Below are 8,028 nucleotides of genomic sequence, written 5' to 3'. Positions count from 1 at the left end.
TATAGATTTGAGAGTGGAATAGCTCCACCAACTACCCCGGCAAATGACTTCGAAATCCGTCCGGCAATGATCACCTTGATCGAGAGAAGGCAATATAGTGGGGCTAAGAATGAGAGCCCATTGAACCATTTGAAAGAATTTGAAAAATATTGCAACACCATCAAAGTCAATGGGGTCTCTCAAGAATTCATCCGCCTCAAGTTGTTCCCTTTCTCTCTAATAGGAAGATCTTTGGAGTGGCTAGACAAAGAGGTGAAGCCCAACTCCTTGAGAACTTGGGACGATGTTACAAAGGCTTTCTTGTCCCGTTTCTATCCCCAAAAGAAGATGGCGGAGGCAAGAGCCTTGATTCAAGGGTTCAAGCAAAGGCCGAGTGAAAGTCTTTATGAAGCATGGGAGAGATTTAAAGAGTATCAAAGGGAGTGCCCTCATCACGGAATCCCCACATACCAAGTGATCCAAATCTTCTATGGAGGTTTAAGTCCCCAAGGCAAGTCATGCCTTGATGGAGGTGCCGGTGGCCCTATCATGAACAAAACCGAAGAAGAAGTTGTGGACATCATTAAGGATGTGGTGACATATTATAGGGATTGGCAAGATGAGGAGAGAAACTCTTCAAGCAAACAATCTTCATTGTATTCGGTGGACCATCTCAATGCAATCAACAACCTTTCCTCTCAAATGACAAATTTAGGAAAGGAGGTCACCGCAATCAAAGCTAACTTGGAGAGTACTTCCTCCTCTTCTCAAGCTTCTAATCTTCCCTCCCAATTTAAGGGGAGAGGTACTCCTTCTAACCCTCAACCCCCTCCCTCTTCACATAATATGCCTTTGGGTTGCTTGTTTTGTGATGCATGTGGATCGTATGATCATGACTCTAGTGCTTGTCCTAATGAATGTGTTGATGAGTTTGACAATGAATGTGAACATGTTAATTTTGTGTCAAACAACAATGTTCAAAGGTTTGATAATCAAAAAGGCCAATGGAATAGGAATTACCAAAACCAAAGCAATTTTGACAACTATAATCATAATGGTGGTTATAGGAACCAAGGGAATGAAGGTTCTCGTGGTAACCATAACCAAGGTTATAGTAGCCAAAATCAAGGCCAAAATTATGGTAATCAAAATCATAATTATGGTAATCAAAACCAAGGTTATGTAAATCATAACCAAGGTAATGGAAACCATAATCATGGTGGTAGTAACCATAATCAAGGTTATGGTTCAAACCAAAATAGGAGTAATTGGAACAATCAAGGAAGGGGAAATTTTCAAAACAATGCTCAAAGAGGTCCCCCACCCGGTTTTGTTCCAAAGACTCAAAATGAAAATTCCTATTCACAACCTTCTTCTCCTAGGACAACTTTGGAAGAGTTGATTGATAATCAAACCAAGATCATTAACACCTATATGGCGGTTAGTGATAAGAAATTCAATGAGATGATGACCCACAATAAGATGCTTGAGACTCAAATTCCTCAATTAGCAAGCACTATTAAGGATTTTGCTAGTCCTTCATATTTGCCTTCCCAAGGTGTTGAACCAAAGAAACCCGTGTACTCTATTGCCACAAGTGGTGGAAATGATTTTGATGAGGAAGTTTCTTGGTCAAAAGAGGGAAGAGATGAGTGTGGTGTTAAGGAGAATGAAGAGGAAAAGGTTGAGTCTAAGGAATTCTATTGTGAGGTTGACAAAAGAGAAGAGTGTGTTGATGAAAAGATGAGTGAGATAGAGAGAATCCCCGATCTTCCATATCCCCAAAAATATATGAGATTCAAAATGGATGAGCAATTTGGGAAATTCCTTGAAGTTCTTAAGGATGTTCATGATTCTACACCCCCCACCGAACCAATTCCCGACATGCCTAAGTACTCCAAGTTTCTTAAGGAGATCTTAGAAGAGAGAGAGGATTTTGATAAGGGTAGTTCGGTGGAAGGAGGGAAGTGCTTTAGTGCTCTTATCCATGGTGAACTCCCAAGGAAGATGGAAGATCCGGGGAATTTTTCAATCCCTTGTCAAATTAAGAAAATGGTTTTTGAAAATGCTTTGTGTGATCTTGGGGCTAGTGTTAGCATAATGCCCTTTTCGGTTTTCAAGCGGCTTGATCTAGGTGAGCTTCAACCATCTAAGATAACACTTCAATTGGCCGACCGCTCTATTAAGCTTCCTAAGGGAAGAATTGATGATGTCCCCTTAAGGATTGGAGAGTTTGTTTTTCCGGTGGATTTTGTTGTTCTAGAGATTGAGGAGGATGAACATATTCCAATCATCTTAGGGTAGGGGTGGCAATTCGGGTCAGATTTCGGGTCAATTTCGGGTTATGCTCAGAAACAATCAAAAATAGTGTAAAACTTAATATTATTACGAAATATGAAATTTTGATCAAATCGGGTCGAATTCGGGTTATTCGGGTTCGGATCGGGTCGGGTTCGGGTTTCTCTCAGTAATTTCGGGTCGGGTTCGTTCGGGTTATCGGGTCGGGTCAGGGATTGCCAGCCCTATCTTAGGGAGGCCTTTCTTAGCTACCTCGGGAGCTTTAATAGATGTCAAAGGAGGTCAAATTACTTTGAGGTGTGGGAAATTAGAAGAGAGTTTTAAGTTGAAACCAATGCAGGAGTCTTTATCTTGTGTCCAAGATATCGCATGTGCTAGTCTATCTCGTTCCATTGATGGTATGTTGACGAGGAAATAATCGCGTCGTCAAACGACTACACCTAGATCAAATACAATTTATACAACCTAAACAAACCTAATACGAGTATAAGGCAAGCATAGGGGTCGAACCACAGAGAACGGTTAAACACCACCAAATGTTATCAACAATTAAGCTGGTCCGGAATAAGGGAAGGTAAACTAAAGGTCTAAACAAACTAAAACTAGAGATAAAACATTAAGGGAAATAGTCTAGGAGTAGCATTCACTTGAACATAGACAAAGGCATAGGAGTTGAATTAATTATGATCTAAACATGCTTGAATATCGAAGTAAAGTCCAATCTAGCCACCTTCCGGGGTCAATTGGCTTCTCCTAACATAGCCTCTATGCTTCCACATTAGAACCATATACTAGGAGGTACTATCAAATAACAATCGATAATAATGAACCTTAACTAAGTCAACTTCCGTTTCATGTTAGCAAAGAGTCACTCCCAATCAACTAACAACATGCATTTTGCAAGGAGATTGAAGAATATCAAGCATATAAAGACTTTAATCACAAATAAATCAATTCTAAACCTAGAACATGCTCAAGATCCAACTACACCACAACCATCCCCTTAATGGGGGAATTACTCACTAATCATGATAAAAACAAGATTAATCAACAAATAACCAAGAATCAACATGATTAATAAGCAATACCAACAACTAAAGCAATAATAAAAATAAAGCAATAAAAATAGAGGAGAGAGAGTTAGAGATTCTCATTGATTGAAGATGGAAGTCTACAAACAAGATGATCAATCTTCTTCTTCAAAATCCAAGCTACAATCAACAATGGTGAAGCCCTCACTTTCTCTCTCTAAACTACACTAATCCTAAACTAAACCTAGAGAGAGAAGCTCTCCTAAAACTAGGGAAAGAGATCTAAAAGAATGAAGTCGTTTTTTTGCAAAACAAGCCCCGCAATATATAAAGAATCGCGCAAAAACGCTGAACAGGACTCGCTGCGCGCCCGCGCGAGGAAGCTGCGCGCCCGCGCAAGGCAGCTGCGCGCCCGCGCAAGGCATCTGTGCGCCCGCGCATTTGAGGGTTGCGCGGCTTGTGCTTTGGTGTGTGCGCCCGCGCAGTGTCGGTGTGCGCCCGCGCACATGTCGCGCACAGGCCGCGCAAAACTTTCTGCCTTGCTTCTGCTATTTTGCCAGTTTTGCGCGGGTTCTCACAGGGCTGCGCGCCCGCACACTCTGGCCTTTCTTCGATTCTTCTCTCATGCTTCCTTGGCTTCTTCTTTGCAATCCAAGACTTTAAATACCTAAGCACAAACACCAAGGGAAGCAATAAGGTAAAGGGAACGGTGCAAACACGCAATGAAAGCAAGCATTAAGGAATATACGCGATTTCATTAAAAACACATCGAGACATGCATGCACGCATTATTTGAACAAAACAACTACAAAACACCCTAAGACAAGCTAAAACAAGGCATAAACACTATCCTAGGAGCGACATAAATGTCACTCATCAAATTCCCCCAAGCTAAACCTTTGCTCGTCCTCGAGCAAAGCTAGAGCAAAAGAGAACAAGAGGAAAATTATTGGAAGCAAAAGAAACAAAATAGAAACAAGGAGAAAGAATGTACACTAACTCACTAACGTAGGAATCACGGTTGTTTTTAGCTACAACAAGCCCTTAAAACCCCAAAGTCGCCTATGAGGACGAGTGAGGTCTCGTGAGGGTTTCCTAAGAGCTTAACCCACAACTCTTGAGAAAAACCAAGGCAAGGCAACAAAAGGAAAAGGAAGAGAAACACGAAGAGAAAAAGCAAACACAAGTTCATATATGGACAAGAGATAGGGACAAGTACTAATGAATGCAAACCTTTCTAAATGGACAAATGTATGCACGTTCCAAGATGTCAATGGTTGATTGAAACATAACACATGCTAAGCATAGAGAACTACTTAGGACTCAATCCACCCTAGCCCCAACCAATCGGGCCACGTTCTCTCCACTAGCTTCAAATCAACCCTTAAGCTAGCTTCTCAAGATTCCACGAAGGAACCGGAAAAAGATAAAGAAATGAAAGACTTTGAGAAGGTAATCCCGACGTCTCAACTATGCATACCCTTTCCATAGGTTTGAAGTCTATCTCCCTCCACCGTTCTTTTGACCTAACCCACTAGAGTCTAAGGGTCTTTTTATTGGTTGTAACGTAAGGCTAAGGGTTAAGGCGGGGTAAAAATTTAAAATTTGGTGATATTTCCTAAGTGAAGCAAAAAGTGCGGCCGACACTCAAAAACACTCAAGAATTCACTAAATATCAAACAAAAATACCAATAATGCCATTCCCCAAAGCTTATTCAACACAAACACACAATATTCCCCCCCAAGCTTGAACAAAGCATTGTCCTCAATGCTTAAACTAAGGAAGAAAATGAAACCATCTAAAATATTTTTGGTGTTTTTGTTTTTGTTTTTTTTTTTTTTCACTTTTTAAAACTTTATTCATTGTCCTTGCCCTTTTTTTTTAAATCATGGACGGCTTTTTCTTGAAACTTCATTTGATTTTCATAAATTTGCATATTTCTTTACAAGCTCAACTCTAACCAAATCTCAAAGTGCATCTTGTCTATGATCAACAACTCAAAACTCAAACCTCACATGCCAATGCTTCACTAACTAAAAGGTTGGTAAACATAGGCCATTAGGTTTGTAATGTGGTTTAAACAAGAGCGGGAAACATAAGGCTCAAATTGGTTAGCAAGTAGGTTTATGCAAAGTAGAAAATCAAATTTGTAACAAAATAAAAAGAAGATAAAGAAAAATGAGAAAGAAGTGCCCTTTTCCTCCCCTAGAGTGCTTCGGTCACGATCTTGGGAGCTATAAGTCAAAACAAGGATCAAGACATGCATAGCTAAGGATCCAAATGTGCCACACAACAAAGTGATGAAGGCTAGAACAATGTTACCTCACACGGGATTATAACTAAGCAAATACCAACTAAGGGTGCCAAATCCACTATAGAGAGCAACACCATCTTACCACATACCCGTGAACTAAGGCTTCATGGCGCCCTAAAAGTTCTTAACCCGGCTACCTTAGCATGTAATATCCTAGAGTCAACCAATGACACTCTCAAACCGTGCACACATTAACCACTTAGGAAGAAAGGCATTCAAGAGTAAACAAATCCAAAAGATATAATGTCCAAAATAAGTACAAACAAAGCACATTTTGCTAAACTTGCCTTGAAGTAAACAAAAATATTTTTGGATTTTCCAAAAGCATGAAAAACATGGAAATGCATATACTCAAGTGAATGGCATACATGAATCAACATCCCACCAAACATGATAGAATACCCTCCCCCAAGCTTGAATGAAACCAAGCTCTCAAATCATAAACAATGAAACCAAGGAGGGGAAAACAAGGACAAATTAATCCAACATTACCAACACATGATCTTCAAGTCACAATAAGTAAGAGAGAGAGGGAAAAGAAGGATATTACCGGATATGGGATAAATGCAAAATCACACAAAAAACCCGAAATAACCTCATATGAGCCACAATCTCTACAAATAAGGCTTGAATTCCACATGATAGGTAAGTTGAGGCGCATTTCCTTGATTCTTGATCATCACCAATGCGCAAGAGTATATCAAATTGTGTACCTAGCAAGGAACACAAACACGTCCATGAGAGAAAATCTAAGCTAAAAACAAAAGAAAATGAAAGCAATAAAACACGGGTTACTTCCCGCAAAGGCTTGTTTAACGTCCAAGCGAGACCAATCTAGTAAATATCCCGACAAAGAACGCAAAAGCTTGTCATATGCACCGGCAAACATATCAAGAAATAGAGCATACGCGATGCTCATATGACAAGCAAACATAAAGTACAAGGAGACTTTATGTTTGAGAGAAGGGGGAAAAGAAAAAGTAAAAGAATCAAAAGAAAAAACAACAAAATAAGAAGAAAAAGAAAGATAGGGAGGCAAACTATCCTCACAAAAATCTTTTTGGTTGGCATTGTAACTCTTTTCCTCATCAACAATAAAAGAGTTGGGGGCTTCGGAAGCATGGATAGGAAGAGGATTCCTAAGCGGTTCTTTGAGAAAAGAAGGGAGGAACATAGGATAGTAGGGGATATGGTTAAACCTTTGGGAGAAAGGTGTATGAGAAAGGGGAAAAGGGGTAGCTACTCCCTCACCACAAGGTCTCACATCACTAATGAGGGCATGGAAATCAATCATGGAATCCTCAAATGAAGAACCCTCACGATCTACATCTCCCTCAAGCTCAAAAACTCCAAATGATTCAACCTCAACCTCCTCTTCATCATCTTGAACAACATCTCCCATACATTTCTCAAGTCCTACCATCTCAAATCCAAGAGTGAATGGGGGCAAATTCCTCTCAAACTCATCTCTTTCTAATGAAGCATTATCAATGAACTCACTCAAAAGGTTATGGGCTTTCGTTTGAAATGCAAGAAATATTTGGGCCATAATCTCAAATGAGTCCAAATCATCGTGGATAGACGAATCAAAAGCTTGCTCATTGGAATCATCTAGGGAACTATGGGGCACACCTTTAGAATTCATGCAAAAATTTGATGCAATATGAGAAAGAACATGCACTTCATCATCATTAGAATGTACCTCATTACATTGAGCTATAGAGGGAGGGGAGTTAAAATCATGCATTACATGGTCACTATGGGGAGCATCAAGCACATCATGGGAATTCATATTAGACAAATCATGACAATTAGCATCAACATTAAAAGCATGAGAATCCCGAACATAAGTCTCATGATTGGCCCTCTCCCAATCATAATTATCCCTAGCTAACCATGAATAGAAATCCCAAGCTTCATCCGAAGACATAGTTTCAAGATCACCATTTAGCATATTATCAACCACTCCTCTAAAATGCTCATTTAATCCCAAATTAATGATTTCACAATAATCACCCTTGGTAAAACCCTTAACACCATCCAAGAAATCCTCAAGTCTATTAAAATACACCCAAAACGGTTCATTATCAAATTGAGGAATAGAAATACAAGCCATTTTTCAACAACAAAAACAAAACAAAGAGAACAAAAATAAATCAAAGGCAAAATATATACAATGGACTAGTCTCAACAAGATAACACAACGGTAATGGAAGCCGTTCCCCGGCAACGGCGCCAATTTGACAAGGAAATAATCGCGTCGTCAAACGACTACACCTAGATCAAATACAATTTATACAACCTAAACAAACCTAATACGAGTATAAGGCAAGCATAGGGGTCGAACCACAGAGAACGGTTAAACACCACCAAATGTTATCAACAATTAAGCTGGTCCGGAATAA

The 8,028-nt window shown here is 39.7% G+C and overlaps 1 pseudogene; it reads right to left on the bottom strand.

The window, feature by feature from the left end:
* Positions 1-341: 341 nt before the first annotated feature.
* Positions 342-440, bottom strand: LOC145596222 (small nucleolar RNA R71; annotated as a pseudogene).
* Between the last annotated feature and the right edge of the window lie 7,588 nt (positions 441-8,028).

This window comes from Chenopodium album, chromosome 19 (genome assembly GCF_948465745.1).
Source record: "Chenopodium album chromosome 19, dcCheAlbu1.1, whole genome shotgun sequence".
NCBI lineage: Eukaryota > Viridiplantae > Streptophyta > Magnoliopsida > Caryophyllales > Amaranthaceae > Chenopodium > Chenopodium album.
This window is presented reverse-complemented; position numbering and strand designations above follow the sequence as displayed.